Source organism: Tursiops truncatus, chromosome X (assembly GCF_011762595.2).
Source record: "Tursiops truncatus isolate mTurTru1 chromosome X, mTurTru1.mat.Y, whole genome shotgun sequence".
NCBI lineage: Eukaryota > Metazoa > Chordata > Mammalia > Artiodactyla > Delphinidae > Tursiops > Tursiops truncatus.
This window is the reverse complement of record NC_047055.1, coordinates 11,371,274-11,388,768: the sequence shown is the minus strand read 5'-3', so window position 1 is coordinate 11,388,768 and position 17,495 is coordinate 11,371,274. Positions and strand designations below refer to the sequence as shown.

Below are 17,495 nucleotides of genomic sequence, written 5' to 3'. Positions count from 1 at the left end.
ACACTAATAAGAGCTAACATGCTTTGCCCACCTTCCAGGTGCCGGGGGCCATGTTAAATCCTTGACTTTTATTATTTCATTCATCCTCACAATAATCCTCTGAGGCAGGTACTGTTTTGTTCCCCTTCCTCACTTCCTTCCCTCTCCCTACGTGATCTCATCCACACCCTCAGCTGTAGTTAGTACCTATATTCCCACGGGTGACAAACATCTCTCCAGACTTCTCTGAGCATTCAAGGCTAGGATTTCTGATGGCCTACTTGACTTCTTGCTTGAATTTATTCATGCATTCACTTGGCAAATGTTTATTGAGCACCTACTATGTATCAAGCACAGTTCTAGATGCTAAGGATTGTAACACTATAGAAAATAGACAGGGACTTCCCTGGCAGTCCAGTGGTTAAGGCTCCACGCTTCCACTGCACAGGGCACGGGTTCCATTCCTGGTCAGGGAACTAAGATCTACATGCCACGTGGCACAGCAAAGAAAAAAAGAAAGACAAGAATCCCTTTCTCAAGGAGCTTACATTGTGGTGGGGAAAACACAATAGGTAAGAAAGAAAAGAAAAATATCTAGATAGTAAGAAGAGCTAAGGTAAAAAAATAAAGCAGAGAAGATATCAAATATTGGAGGAGTGCTGAATTTTTAGGTAGGGTGGAGAGAGAAGGCCTTGTTGATGATGTGGTGCTTGAATAAGGGAGGTGAAGGAGGTAGGGGAGGAGAGAGAGGACTGTAAAACACCTCCAAATCAGCAGGTCCAAAACCCAACCCATGATTTCCCCCTGAAAATCGAATCCTTTTCCAGTGATCTCAAGATCAAGAAATGACCCCACCAACTATTGAGTTAGTCAAGTCAGAAACATAGGAGTCATCCCTGACTCCACACTCTCTCTCTCCCTTCACCACACCCTTGTCACCAGGTCTAATCTGTCACCAAGTTCTATTGCTTCTGTCTCCTAAATGCTTCCAGTAGAGCAATGTGCTTCCCCATCTCCATTCCCACCACTGTGGTCCACATCGTCTCTCACCTGGACCAATGCAATGGCCTCTTAACTGGTCTCCCTGCTTCCGCTCTGGACCTCATCTAATTTGTTCTCCTCACAGCACCCAGAGTTACCTTTTCCAAACTCAAATCTGATAATGTTATCACCTTGCTTAAAGCTTACCATGTCATCACATAGCTCTTAAGCTCTTACTGGTAGGATGGAGGCCAAACTCATGACCTGTATGGTCTGACACCAACCTCCTTCTCCAGCCTTGTTTCATACCAGTATTGCCCCCCTCAACACACACACATGCACAACACACACACCAGTCACACTAGCTTTATTTCAGAATCTTAAGCAAGTCATGTTCTTGCCATGATAAGGCCTTTTTACATGCTGTTCCCCTTTCCTGGAATGCCCTTCTTCACCTATCTTAAGCCAATCTCTCTCATCTAGTTACCACCCCCTTCAGAGCCCAGCCTTCTCTGATCTTCTTGATTAGGTCAAATTCTCCTGTTACAGGCTGTCACGACCTCACAGATTTTCCCTTTATAGCACTTTCACACATGTAATTTTACACTGATTTGTCTGCCTGTTTGATTACTGTCTACCTGTCCCACTAAATGGTAACTCCCTGAGGACAGAGGTTCATATGCTCATCACTGGTTCCCAGTGCCCAGAACAGTGCTTGACACTTAAGTAGGTGCTCAACAAATGTTTGTTGAGTGAATGAATGAATTGCCATTTTACAGATGAGAAACTGAGGCTCAGAGAGGTAAAGTGTATCACTCAAGGCGACACAGCTAGTTGGTGGCAGAGCAGGGATTTGAGTCTAAATCTGTTAGATTCCATCTCCCATGTTCTTTCTTCTGCCTCTTCCTGCCTTTTAAGTTTTATGTTGTTAACTTCACAAGTTACATGTGAATATATTCATACTGTAAAAATTCAAACCGTAAAGATTTTTAAACAGTAAAAAAGTATAATTCCCTTGGCTTTGGCCGTCCTGAGAAGTACCACTGTTAACATTTTGGTATCTGTATTTCCAAGACTCATTCTCTGTTTGGACTATATATATATATATATATATATAGTCTATATCTATATTATATACACATACACACTGATAAACATAGTTCCATTGGGTTTTGTTTTTTACATTGATGGCTCATACTAGGTGTATTCTTCTGAGATTTGTTTTATTAACTTAACTTTATGCTGTAAGATCTTTTGATGTCAGTTCATCAGCCTGGCACACTCCTTTGCATACATGAAAAGATGCTGAAATATTAAATAAATGAAGCATAAAATGTACAAGTGCCATTAAGTAATTATTTGGTTATCAAAAGAGAGCCAGGTAATAGCATTTTGGTGCAGTTCTTTATTGTATGTAACTGTGCTACACTTTGGGGGTTCACAGATGAGGAAGACAGTTCTTGCTTGTATCCTGTCAGCATAGATAGAGCTAGGAGGCATGAGACAGCAAGGCACGCCTAGGGCAACAGAAGTAGCTCTGTATTACCAGATCCTATAATGCAAAGGCAAATGTGGGAAAGACAAGGCATGGACACAGGCAGGGGCAAGATCATGTGGGGTCTTACTTAGCATGTTAAGGAGTGTGGATCTTTTCCTGAAGGCACAGGAAACCATGTAAGGATTACTGGTTAGGAATGCATTGACTGTAAGTAGCAGAAAATCTGCTAATAATGTATTTTTTCTCAAATACAACAAGAAGTCTTAAGGTAGGCAGTTGCCGGCTTTGGTTCAGAAGGTCAACAATGCTCTTGGAGCTCAAGATGTATCTTTATATTCATCATCCTGATTTTGTTGGCTTTCATCTCTATGTTTATTGCCTCATAGTCACAAGGTGGCCACATGGCTCCAGGCATCACATCCATGTTCAAGGAAGTTAGAAGGGGAGAAGAGATTGTCTGCTCTCAGGAAAGCAAAAATATCCCCAGGATCTCCCAGCAGATTGAAACTTATAACTCATTGGCTAGAATCGTGTTATGTGGCCACCCTAACTTCAGGGAATGCTGGAGGAATTAGTATTTAATTTTTACAGTTTCTAAAATGAGGGCACACAACAACTGGGAATGAGTGTTTTGGTACCCAGCCCAAATGATCTGCTTACAGTAGGATTTTACTCAGGGAATTGGCAGGAACTAACCTATCAGGCCCTTCTGCCCCTGTCGTGCCATTACAATTCTTCCCAAGAGATTTTTTGGGCAACTCTGAAATGTTGGGAAATTTTTCAGTCAGGCCTAAAAATGTTTGCCAAGAGAATAATGCAGGATTCCTGGTTGCATAGAGGGAATAGGTAATGCCCTTGTTAAAGTAGGATATTGCCACTTTCACCTGGAGGAAAGGTCTGTCCATCAGTCAGTCTCCAAATTGCAGCTGTTGGCTTAAGCCTATGTTGGAGAGGCCATACAGTTCTAAGAAGCCACTCAGGAAGGATCAGATTTGAACTGGTTGCACTCATAGAGCTGCATCGGCTGTTGCACTTCAGCTTGTGGCCAGTCTCAGTTGGTACTTGTATGTATGCCCTGTCTGGGAGAACCGTAACCAACCTACTGCCAGGAAATGCCACTACCTACAAGAAAAGGAGGACCTACTGGGGTCACAGTCTGATTCCAGGCCCCAGAAAGAAGAGTGTATTCATTATTCAACCTGCAAATGCTACTCTCCTGAATCACATTTGAAAAAAAATGGGATCCAAAACCAATTTATTTTTTATTTTATTTTTATTTATTTTATTTCACTGTATTTTTTTGGTTTGGCTGCACCACGTGGTTTGCGGGATCTTAGTTCCCCGACCAGGGATTGAACCTGTGCCCCCTACAGTGGAAGTGCCACATTCTAACCACTAGATCGCCAGGGAATTCCCCAAAACCAATTTAAAAGAAGAAGGAGGGGGAGGAAGAGGAAGAAGAAGAAGGAGAAGGAGAAGAAGAAGAAAGAAGGAGAAGAAGAAAGAAGGAGGAGAAGGAGGAGGAGGGGAGGGGGAGAGGAGAAGGAGGAGGAGGAGAAGAAGAAGAAGAAGATGAAGATGACAGCCTGGGGGTTCAGGCTCTGCCGAGGTCCCTTGGCCTCAGCACTAGCACTGAGATGGGAGGAGACTGCTACTTCTTCCCCCTCTTCTCTCCCCTCTTTTATCAATTCAGAGGGGCCCAGGTATTCATGAAGCTTGGCTGAATCCATGAGGGGAACACCTACAAAATGACTTTTCAGATGTGGTTGGGGCAATTAGAATAATTGGCAATGTTTTTTGACCTGTGTGAATAACTTAATAATATGCCCATTTACTCTTGGCCTGAGCTTTCAAGACCAAACCAGGACAGCTCCATCTACCAAGTGCCAGGCAAACCAGAATGTGATGACTCAGACAAGCTATCTGAAGTCCTAGATTCCTTTAATCCCCAACTCCCACCTCTCCATGTTAAGAACATATGGAAGGACTTCCCTGGTGGCGCAGTGGTTAATAATCCACCTGCCAATGCAGGGGACACAGGTTCGATCCCTGGTCCGGGAAGATCCCACATGCCGCAGAGCAACTAAGCCTGTGCGCCGCAACTACTGAGCCTGCGCTCTAGAGCCCACGTGCCACAACTACTGAAGCCCGTGTGCCACAACTACTGAAGCCCACACACCTAGAGCCCATGCTCCGCAACAAGAGAAGCCACCACAATGAGAAGCCCGCCTACCTCAATGAAGAGTAGCCCCCGCTCGCCGCAACTAGAGAGAGAAAGCCCACACACAGCAACGAAGACCCAACGCAGCCAAAAAAAAAAACAACGTGGAGATTTGGATGTTGCCCTTGTATCAAAATCCAGAGTACAGAGAGTTGGTTGAGGCCATTTTTGCACTGAAAAATTAACTGCCTAAAAAACTATTGAGTTCTGTAAAGGACAAGTCCAACCAGACACCTACCTCCATCCATGTCTGACTATCAATTTGGACTTTGTAAGTGACCTGTCTTATTTACATCAACCAGTGTTACTCCTCCTTTACATGAATTATCCAGTCTCAATCTCCCCCAGTCACTATTAAAACAGGGGGTCCCAAACAACAGACTCTCCTGGTAAGAGCCTAAGAATCTGGTTATTCTCATGTGTAGTCAGGTTTGGAAACTGCTGACCTAGAGGTCATTCAAGAAAAATGGAAAGACATTGTGTAATACAAGGGAAGTTTCTTCCAGAAGGGACAGTCCACCAGGGAAATGTACAGGCATGAGACCATCTTGGTCCTGCACCTATCTAGCCACCTACCCATCCATTTATCTAGCTGATCAGCTAGGCAAAAACTGTTTTACAGAGTAGTATAGGATAAGATTGAGTTCTGCTGCGGAGTATTGGGGAAACTAACAGATCTTAAGGAGGGGAGTGACAGCATCAGATGCATCAAACCACTCTCACTTCTTCTAGTGCCGCAACTCAAGCTTCTTCCTGGTTTTGAATAGTTAAGCGGGATAGGAAGTTGACCAAAGGCAAGGGAATTTCAGGCTGAGACTGTGTGCCCAGGTGATGTTGTAATTCATGACTCTACACAATTGTATGATATTTCTCTGGAAGAGACTATTTATAGAAACGACAAAAAAGTTGAAAGGATATATGTTGCCTAGAAGCAGAAGACCTAAAAAACCCAAGCAAGACCATTACATTCGTAATGGATGTTGATAAAAAGAAGGGTTAGAAAGCTAAAGGAGCTCCTTTCTAAAGATGAGACGAGCATCTACTCTCCCCAGGTCAGGCAGAGAGCTGGGCTCTAAACAATATCAGTTCATGCGACACAGGGAGCTGGTATCACTAGCCCCATTTTTTATATATGAGATCTGCCTAAGTGAGGTCACGTCGATGTGAACTGCAAAGTATGGGATTCAGTTCCATTTATATTTATGATTTTAATGTTCATGCTCAAAGGCACCCTCACTATGCTGCATTGAACAGAACTTCCCTGGATGCCAGAAAATGATAATCTGTTTGAGACGCTATTTTTCAGCAGAGAGAGAGAGTGACTATCTTTTATCTGCAATTTCTTATTAGTCTGGTTTTTGAAAGCCCACTTGAACTGTCTCTGCTTGTTTGTTGATTCTTTTCATTCAAATGCACCCTGACCTAAGTTGCAATGGATAACTTGCTGCCAGTATATCTCTGTAATAGCCAGACTGAAAAGTAAACAATAGCAAAACAGCACAATCATCTAGTTCTTTGTGATGCCTGCATTGCTTTTTATTAAACCCATTATTTCTGAATCTTTCTTTGGGTGGGGCTACAGATGGAGGAGAGCTATTAACAGCCAACTATTCTTTTTGTTTTGTTTTGTTTTTTTGTGGTACGTGGGCCTCTCACTGTTGTGGCCTCTCCCGTTGCGGAGCATAGGCTCCGGACGCGCAGGCTCAGCGGCCATGGCTCACGGGCCCAGCCGCTCCGTGGCATGTGGGATCTTCCCGGACCGAGGCACGAACCCGTGTCCCCTGCATTGGCAGGAAGACTCTCAACCACTGCGCCACCAGGGAAGCCCCCAACTATTCTTCATTTGAAATTATTTTTTATTTTACTTAACTATTGCTCTACAGACATTTAACAGCCAATCTACAACCCTTTTGGTTAAATTGTTGGTGACTACATCACCAGATAAATAACAGTCTTAAATAAAGGTGGGCAGAATAAATTGAAAACTGACAAGGACTTTCAGGACCCTGCTAAGTTTCCAAATAAGAACATTTGTGGGAAGCAATTCTTACCCCTTGAAACTCCACAAGAGACATTGGTAGCTCTCTGATACTTTCTCACACAATCCCACAGTAATCAAGCCCATTTTACAGATGAAGAAACTGAAGCCCAGAGAGGTGAAGTGACTAACGTAAGGGCACACAAACAATGAGTGGTAGAACCATGATTTGAGCTTAAGGCTGTACAGTCCTCAAATGTGTGATCTTTCTGGCTCAGCTTTAAGAATAGGTAGGATTTCAATCTTGATAGAAGAATAGAAAAACTACATTTGAATGTTGCTATTAATGAGCTTGACCTATTGATCTTTATAGAGCTTCACCCAACAACGATTGACTGCACATTTTTTCAGGTACACATGAAACATGAACCATATTTGGGACCATAAAATAAGTCTCAATACATTTAGAAAGATTCAAGTCATACAAAGTCTGGTCTCTGACCACAGAGAATTAAATTAAAAATCAATGATGGAAAGATCTCCTGAAATTCCCTAAATATTTAAACACAAAATAATATTTTTAATGAGTCATGGGTTAAAGAAAACTCGAAAGTGAAATTAGGAAGTAATTTGAATTGAATGCAGATGAAAACACAACATATCAAAATTTGTGGGAAGCTGTTGAAGGAGTAGTCCTGGGGGACACTTACAGCACTAGATGCCTATATTGGAAAAGAAAGTCTCAAATCAATGGCTTCAGCTTCTACCTTAAGAAACTAGAAAAAAAAGAACAATAAGCTAATAACCGAGTAGAACAGGCAAATATTTCAATAGAACAGAATTAGGAAGGAGTTGGCAAACTTTTTCTTAAAGGACCAGATAGTAAATATTTTAGGGTTTACAGTCTCTGTTCCAGCTACTCAACTCTGCTCTTTTAGCACAAAAACAGTCATAAATAATACCTGCATGAAGAGTAAATGTGTTCCAATAAAATTTTATTTATGGACACTAAAATCTGAATTTCATCTAAGTGTCATGTGTCATTAGATGGTTTTCTTTTTCTTTTTTCTCAACCATTTAAAAATGCAAAAACCATGCTTAGCTTGAAGGCCATATAAAACCAAGCACATATGAGAAATTTGTTGGAGGCAAGTGGGATGACTTACATCTCCACAGAGACTTAAATATGGCCACATTTACCTTGGAGGGATTTTAGGTAAGACATCCAAACTCGTAGGAAATGAGAAGGATGGGAGTGAACAGAATGACCACTGATAGGTGACTGTAGAAGGGCTTGGGGGAAGCACGTTCTCTCTGCCATGTGGGTCAACAGAATTGCACATGGGGAGCAGAGGAGGGGCAGCAGGCCAGTTGGGGAAGACTCTTTATGAGATGTTCAAGAAAACCCCTTTCTCCAACCACAGCATCTTGGCCTCTCCAGGATGCCCCCACCATCTCTTCTTCCCAGGGAGGTATCAGGAGCAGGGCTTTGTGATGCCTCAGCCGCCGCCGGGGCTACCATTGGCTGGAGCAGTACCTTGATGACCAACGCTGAAGGGTGTGGCTCCTCATTGCCTAGGGGAGGGTGTGTACAGTCAAGAAAGGAGGAAGAGGATGACCCCCTGTCAATTCAAGTGCACAGACAGTGCAAAACGATAATAGTAATAACAATAACAACAAAAGTCCAACTAAAAAATGGGCAGTTATGGAGTCAGAATTCAACTGTGCTCAGTGGCTGCTGGTAAGAAACTAAGCAACATGAGGGAAAAGTGCTTTCTTCACCAGACGCTTCCTTAGTTCCCTAATGAGAAGAACCTCTGGCTGTTCCTGGTCACTTGTATTTGTTTCTGCCAACGTATGGGTAGATGTCCAGGGCCATGTTAGGGTCAGTAAACATCCCTAATTGAGAAAAAGCATGCAGAGAAAGCAGTTGAAGACAAAACTGGAGAATTTAACACCAGTTCTCACTTCTACTAAGACTAAAATCTGGGCCAAGTGTTTTAATTCTTTTGATTTCCACTAGATAACATTATCCTGTTATATATTGTTATGTGCATTATATTAATCATAATATAAAGATATGTAAACGGTGACCACAGTTTTGAGCAAAGATTAGAACTCACTGGCAAATGCAAGTGTACTTATAGGCATAGTGAGCATTTAGATTTGAACTCAGGACCAGAGTTATATATGCTATTATATTTCTATACACATAGTGGTGTTTCTTGAGCAACCACTATGCATACATATTTGAATTTTAAAATTTCTCTAGACGTTCATTTTCATGAGTGAATAAGTATATCTCAAAACAAATTCTGAAGAATGTTTAGTTTTTCCCAAAGAAAAGAAGGAAAAAGAAAGTGGTGCTTCTCACTCTGGATGAAGTATTGGTATTCCCTAGCAGAGTTCCCTTCAGTCATCAACAAGGATATGTGATATATTTATTTTTTAATTAATTTTTAGCATTGTATGGAGGCAAGGACTCTGAGCTGGCAGTCAAAAGCCCTAAATCCTCATCCACGCTTCACCACCAACTCCTGGCGTGACCTTGATGAAATCCCTTCCCCTTGCTGGGACTGTATTTCCCATATAAGAGGAAGGGTTTCAACTAGAATATGACATCTCTGGCCCTTCCATAGAATTCTATGACTGTGTGTGTGCATGTGTGTGTGTGTGTGTCTGTCTTTTTATTTATCTACTTCGGGAAATAAAAATGCTTTATCGCTCAGGATATATAACCCAAGCTGTTACATTTAATCTCAGCACAACTGAAGAAATGTTCTTTCCTATATGTTTAGATACAAGTAAAAGAAAAGACTGAATAAATTCCATGGTCAATTACATGGTCAGTGAATCACAAGAGTAGAGGCTCTTGGAATTTGGCGGCTACTGGTCGATTCAAAGGATGTGCTGAGAAGCAACGGTTTTAGCAAGTAGTTTCCCTATTTACTCAAGCCTGAAGTCTGTTGTTAACATTTGGGACCAAAAATATTGTAGATTGTTCCATTTAACAGCCCCTATGAAGATCAGATTCTAGGATTTCGTGGACTTGCCACATTTTAAAATCATCATCATCTATGACATGCAACCATGTCTGTTGTGATTTCATTCTGGCCCCGAGTTATTAAAAAGGCCAGTGGCTCTGAACTAGCTGGCCATGGGGGTTGCAGCTTAGAGGCAACGCTGCTGGTGGAATTCTCATTCTTATTCTTGTCTTGTTTTCTAGTAGCTCTCTAGGGTCTTGGTCTAACTATGAAAGAATTTGATTCTTTCCTTCCTTTTGGAATCCTTCCTGAAGAGAACTTCCATGAGAGCCTGCAGAGACCCTCTTGGAAACGGAGCCCCAGCCTCTCTCAGGAGGCTGCCCCAGTGGTGCGCAACCCTCACCGTCCATTGTCACTTCCCCGTAGATGCGACACGATTGCTCTGGGTGAGCATTCAAACTGAAATCCCGCATCCTGGGGCAAGAGGCCTGAGTCCAGCGTGGTGGCCACTTTACTTCAGTGCAGGTAGAGAGCTTGGTATGGACATGAGAAGAATGATGTCCTGAAGACATGCCAGGAATTGAATAGGTGTAAGTTCAGGGGTAGCTTATATAAGTGCACAGGATTGGAAGGTGAGGCTGACTAGAAATCACTGTCTCCTTCACTCCATTGTCCAAATGGGGGAAAGCAAAATATAAATAGGTACTTACCCAGTGATCAGAATTAGCTTTCTTTAATTCTTTAAGTCTAAGTGGCAATCCCAGTATAATATATGTATGTATGTATATATATGTATGTATAAACATATGCATGTTATGATAAATATATATCCCCTGTATATGATATGTATCCCCTACATTTTATAAATATATATCTATATTTATCACATATAAATATATATATGGTTGGGCAAAGCTACCTCCACAGAATAACAACTGGGAAGGCTATGTTGGATGACAGAATCAGGACCTGACAATGAAAGCTGGACTGAGTAGCTAAATTAACTAATATGAAATTGAAGGTGAGTCAACAGTGCAATGGGCATGTCTGTGGACTTCCGGCCTGGTGAAACTTGCTCTCCTGAGTGGGGAAGTGAGTGCGTTCTGCATTGCTCTGCACGAGTCACACCCCCCCCAGGGGGATCTGGCTGCTACCCTGGGCTGTTGGATGAAGAAATACATATTGCAAAACTTTCTGAGAAGAGTGCTAAGGAACACCTAGAGCAATCCAAATGAGAAAAAGTTGAGAGAAGAATGATTGGCCTGGAGATGAACCACCTTGGTGCACAGGCCTGCCCCAGAACACATGGGGAATGACCTCTGTAAGGCCCAACTAGGAGGAGGGGATGGAAGGTGCAGTACAGAACAGTAAGAGCTTTTCAAAGAGAGGACAGGCTGCCCCACATGGTAGCGATCTGGTCACCCCTGGAGGTACTCAAATTGGCCATCTACTTGGCTGGGATGCTGAAGAGAAGATTCAAATGTCACATGGATGTGACCCTGAGACCCATGGCACATGACACGTGACACTCTTCAACATGTGGAAATAGTAGAGTATCCGGTTTAGGGCATTCACATACAGCTTTATAGATACATAGATACGTTGATATATAGATGTGTATCCCAAATGAGAGATTCAGGAGAAAATGTGGAAAACTTGTGCAGTGTACATCTTCTACTCCAAAGGACACAGAGACATCCTGTGACATTCTCAGATCCAAAGAAGGTAGAGTGGTCCTGACTAAGGTCGACATGGTCATCATTTCTTTAGCAAGTGCAATCCCAGACGATGCCCTCTTGTGGGTGGCTTACCTCCTAGTCAGCTGTGCTCTTTCATAGTCTAGGCCCTTCCATCCTCTCCAAATGAACTGCAGTTGATGTGCTGACAAGCTTGAAGAAAGTGATCAAAAGCAGATTGAAACTCACTGTCGACAAGAATGTTCTTCTGCGTGGCTGAGTTGGGAGACATCTGAGAGTTTAGACATCAGGAATTGCTTAGGGCGAACAAATTTCAATCCCCTGGGTAATCATCTTTCAACCTCATTTGTCCCTGAGAAGTGTCCATCGAAGACTTGCTGTAGTTCTGTCTCTTGTCCTGCAAACCGGTACCCCCTCCAGACATGGTAGTGCTAGCTTGCTCACCAGTGGAAACATTCTTTGAATGGAAATAGTCATTTATGCTGGTGACATATGATCTTTAATTTCTGGAGATGACTTTTAAATTTTTTCTATTACTCTAGGACTTTTCCCATCTCTTCCATCCTTTTTCATTCCAAATGAATTATATTTTCAGTGGACATGTCTTTACAATAAAGACAGTGCTTTGTAAAAACGGTTAAATTGGGTTCTTTTAGACAAGGGTGATATGTAGCTTTGTTTCCGACTGCAGGAAAGTTGGGAAACAATAGTTGATCTGTTGGGACTTAAGCTGGAGTTAGTCTTTTCAGTTTCTGTTTTTGGTTTATTTCTTTACTCTGCTGGTTTAAATCTATCTTAAAGGCACAAATAGCATGGGGTGTAACAACATCTGGAACATGGTAGAAAGTGGGCTGAAAAAGAAAACAAGTGATTCTTCATTCGGTAGCGGTACCATTTCATGAGTGGCCAACCACCACGGCTCTCAGACATGGTTAAACCCATGGGGAGCCTTAGAGAACATCGGGTCCTACCGCCTCACTTTACTGACAGCTTTGCAGCCTCCCTCAGTTGCCATTGTTCCCCACATCTGGGCAAGCTGATGAGAAAGCTTGGGCACCCCCCCCCTTTAGCACCCAGGCAGGAGATTCAAACCACACAAGGCCCCGCCCACCTGTGGGAGACTTCACCTCTGCCCACCCCCCAATCACAATAAAAACGCTGGTGGGGGTCTTCTTTCCTTGCTTTCCCAAGCCATTTTGGACCATCTTGGGAACCCTGCCCTGCTCTCCCCAGAAAAACCCCGTTATGTAATTAATAAACCTTTTCACACCCTCTTGGTGTTTGTTTGGCAACATCAGTCTTGACATTGGAACTGAATTTGGGGTGGATGACCACAGCACAACTCTGAGGTATGTATTGTTATAACGAGCGTGTTACTGATGAGGAAACTGAAGGATAGGGGGGTCAAAGTAATGCACAGGTGTTGTGAAAAAGCTTACAAAATTACAGAAACCACTTCTGAAAATAAATACACTGCTACGATTTTCATTCAGACCTACCTGAGCATGTTCTATGGCTAGTGTGTGCCATTGAAATGTAAGCAAAGGTTCTACGACGAATCTTTGACTTCTAATTAAAGTTCCTACCCAAGGTCACACAGCTAGTAAGTGATGGAGCTGGGATTGAAACCCAGGCCCTGGGGCTCTGGAATCAACACTCTAAACATCTCAAACTAAGATCTGCCTGATAGCAAAGCCTGTGCTCTTTCCACTGTAGCAGTAGAATTAAACCTGGGTTTCATGAAGCTGTAGAAAGGCTGTGTAGAATCATTGTCATCATCATCATCATCGTGCTAGATACCAGACAGTGTGCTAAGTTTTTTATTGACTCTTTTTACAACTCTGTAAAGTCAGTACCATTATTATCCCCATTTTACAGATAAGGAAATTGGAGGCTCAGAAAGGTTAGGAAACATGCCCAAGGCCACACAGCTAGTCAGCAGAGTAGCTGGCTTGGGAAGCTCCATGGGTTGATATGTTAGAGGTCATAGTCTAATGTTCATTTGAAATGTGGGCGTTTTGGATCCTAGGTCTGTAATAATAAAGGTCAAGTTTTCCATGTATTGAATGGTTAGCCCTTTCCGTGCATCATCCTAGTTAAACTTAATGCTATAACATAAGTACTGCTTTTATCCCCATTTTATAAACGAGTCACTTGAGTCTCAGAGAGGTTAGCAGAACATGTTAGAGGAACGCCAACTAATGTGTGGACCTGGGGAGGAGCTGAGCTTTGAAGTTTGTCTGATTAGAATGCCCAAGCCCTGGAAGACTTAACTTGCTGGGTTTGTAGTTTGAGCCTCAGGTCTCTGCCCGCTGAAAGTACACAATCTCTAGCAAGGACCCAGCCATATCTTTAGGATTTTAAAACACAACCAGCTGCTCTGCCCTGGCCCTCCCCCCATCAGCACCTCTTGAGCTGTTGCAGCGTATTCCTGCTCAGCACCTCCTGTCAGATGCCTCGTTCTTGCTGATTTCGGGGACTGGACTGTCACTGGAGTTGCCCTGGCTGCTGTGGCTACTCAGGCAGCACATGCTGCAAGGCCCTGTTATCTCTGGGACCGCTCTTGCTGGTATGTTAAGGATTTATTCAGTAGGAAAGGAAGAAGGAAAGGAGAACGTTCTGTGGCCCATATGTATATTGGCTTTTCTAGGCCTGGAAATGGAAATGCACATACCCAGCAAGGAGAGTGCTGGGTGGACCCACAGAAAATGGAGAAGAATGCAACCACGGGGGGAGGCCCAGGCGTGATCCTTAGAACCCGTAAACTCCCACCAAGTCAGCCCTACCACAAAAACTGAAAAGTGGATGCAATTCCTTCAGATTTCTTTACCCGAGATTACAACGTGAATCTAATTATCTTCCCATAGAGAAAGTTCATGTTCACACAAGCTGGAGATGGCCCTAGGGCTTACGTGGACCCAAAGAGGGATGGAGAAACATTACCTGCAGTTATTATTAAACATCTTCAGAGAATCAGAGATTTCAGGGGTTAGCAAGGAGGCTGAAGCAGTGAAAGTACTTCGTAGGAGTAGAAAGAGCCCTCGAGTCGGAGTGAGCAGGTTTGGCTAAGCGAGTTAGTTGTTCCAGCTCTGCTTGACCTTGGACATGCCCTCGCCTTTCCCTTCTTGGGCCCTTCAAGTCCTTCCTCATTTGAACTTCAGTGATCTATGCCCTTTCTTTCCTTTTCTCTTTTTTTTAAGGTTACTTATAGCTCTAGCATTATTCGATTGCATTGAAGAAAATGACAAACCTTCATCAAGTACCTCATCGTATGTGCCTCAGCAAGCCTCCCCTGTGCAAGTTCCTCGAATAAAGCTACATCCAAAAAGCTTGGGGAACACAAAGGCAGGAGGAGTCAGGACCGGTGTCTCAGAAAAGGTGCCTCTGAAGCTGGGCCGTGAAGGATGAGAGGCAGAAAACAAGAGCAGGCAGCGAGAAGAGCACACGCTCTTCTGAATCACCTGAAATGGCGAAAGGCTCAGAAAGAACCTGGCTCGTTTCCAGGAACCTGGGAGCCATGGGAAGTTTGGTATTGCTGTCGGGATGTGGGTGGTGGTGGGCAATGAGGCTGTGGAGCTCAGAAGCCAGGAACAAATCATGGAGGGCCTTGAATGGCTGGGCAAGGAGTTAGCACTTTGTGCTGTGGGCAGCACAGGTTGCCAACAGAGGTTCTTTAGAAGTGGGGTTGCATAATCACATGGTTTCTGCAGGACTATCCCTCAGGTCTCAGTATGGAGGAGGATCTGGAGCGGGGAGACTCTGGAGGCCTAGAGACCAATTAGGATGCTAGTGCACAAGTGACAGACAAAGGACAAGGGCCCTCTGGTGGACGGTGATGTACACCTCCTGATGTTCACGCCCTGTGTGATCCCCTCCCTTCGAGTGCAGGCTGACCCTAGTGTCTCGTTCCTGAGAACAGATACAGCAAAGGTGACGGGATGTTGCTTCCGACATTAGGTTACAGAAAGACTGTGACTTCTGAAGCCAGCTGCCATATTGTGAACTGTCCTGTGGAGGGGCCCAGATGGCAAATCACTGATGTCTCTGGTCAAAAGCCAGCTAGGACCAGAGGCCCATTTGCAGCCACTTGAGTGAGCTGGGAAGCAGATCTTCTGAGGCATACCAGCAAGAGCCGTAGCAGTGACTTTGGAAGCAGACCCTTCCCCACTGGGGCCTTGAGCCAACCGTACCCCCAGCCACCGTCCTGGCTGCAGCTTGTGAGAGACCCGGAACCAGCTAAGCTGGGCCTGGATCCCTGGCGACAGAAACGGTGAGTAATTAGTATCTGTTGTTTTATACTGCTAACATTTGGGGTCATTTCTTACACAGCAACGGAGAAGTAACAACAAGAGCCAACCAAGGCAATGGGAGGGAAGAACAGATTGATTCTGGAAATGGTAGGAAGTTGGGTTAGAGCGTGAGGGGGAAAGAAATGTCTAGGCAGACGTGAGTGCTCTTTAACTGAGATGGAAAATAGAGTGGAAGGTGTTGGTCTGGGGAGCAAAATGATGAGTTAGTTTGGTCCAGCCAAAGTTTGAGTGACCGTGGGACACACCAGTAAATATAGTCAAGAGGCAGTTGGGTCCAAAGGACTGAGCCTCAGGGAAACCATACAGACTGAACTTTTGGGAAGATCAATGGAGGGAGGCTGAGAACGTGCAGAAACCAAGGCCAGAACCCAGAGATGTTCAACAGTTAAGAGACTGTCCTTTATCATCAGACAAGTGTCAGTCTTGTGTGTGTGTGTGTGTGTGTGTGTGTGTGTGTGTGTGTGTGTGTGTGTTGTCTATGTATTGGATTGGCCAAAAAGTTCGTTCGGGTTTTTGTAAGATGTTATGGAAAAACCCGAATGAACGTTTTGGCCCACCCAATGTATCTTCTCCCAAGCAGTTACATCCCATTCTAAAATACTTTTCCGGGTTTGAAACATGGCAGACCACGTGGACCAGCAACAAACTACCAACACCATAGTACAGCCCCTGGATCTTCGCAGCCTCAGCCTGGATGAGCGAATCTGTGACAACTGTAGAAATTGATGAAGAAACATATGAACAGATATACAAATCAACAAAATGGAATATTCCGATGCTCTTTGTCTGGGGAGATGGTGGTATGCTAGTTGCCCTGCCATTGACAGTTGGCTGAAACAATTTATCCAGTGTGGAAAACAGGAGATTTTGTATGATTGCCTCTTTAAATGTAGAAGATATTCAAAAGACAAACTGGCATACATTTTTATATTAAGAAATAGCCAAGAATTCTTCCACTCCTGAAATAAGTTGATTTGCAGATAACTCACAAATTCTTAAGCTAAATGGCATTTTTCTTTTTCTCCAACCCTTTCAATAAATGTGACCACCAGGATGCAGAAAAATAAAATAAAATACTTTTCGTTTGCTTTGCAGCCATTTTGCATCCCAGTTTTACCTCACTGAAGACTCCAAAGTTAGTGAATCTCTCCACCTTTCAGGTCTACCTGAGCCTCTCCAAATGGGACAAGTTCCAGTTGCAAGACTGCAAGCGAATCTGCTGTTGATTTCCACTGCTTGTAATTATTGGGAACATCTCTAGAGTTTATATGTTGTTTACACACTCAGCTTAATTTATTCTTTGCAAATAAATCATATAAAGTAGCATAGCAGGAGAGCTTGTTACAGGAAGAAGTGTAGTACATGGCGAGTCTAGGAGATGTCAAGTTGACCCAGAGATCTTTTTCAGGGGTCGGTGGTGGTGAGAGTGTTTTTAGCTAACCTGCAGAATGTAAACAGAGCCTGCAGACAGACTGAAAGACAGCTCTATCAGCTCTGCTGGAGGTGTTGACACTACTATCCTACCCAGGGTGTGAGCACAGAAGCTTGTTACCATTCCAATTTTGCTGAACTGCTTGGGGCTTTTGACATTACAGATATCCTGTTCCTGCACAGAGAGGCTGGTAGAAGATTCTTAAAGGTAGAAGGCACCTTTAGAGGTCTTTTTAGAATAGGGTGCACAGACTAATTCTGAACGTTTCAAACTGTGTACTTGCAAATGATCCATGGTTTTTCAATTGAGCAATTAATAAAGCAGCAAATAGAGAGAATTCAAGTGAGCAATATTAGTAGATGGAATTGGCTTTTATTACCATACAAAACCACATTAAATTTGATGGAGCAATAGT

At 43.4% G+C, this 17,495-nt stretch overlaps 1 pseudogene; it reads left to right on the top strand.

Moving 5' to 3' along the window:
* Positions 1–16,266: 16,266 nt before the first annotated feature.
* On the top strand, positions 16,267–16,483 carry LOC101323063 (U6 snRNA-associated Sm-like protein LSm3 pseudogene; annotated as a pseudogene).
* Positions 16,484–17,495: the final 1,012 nt, after the last annotated feature.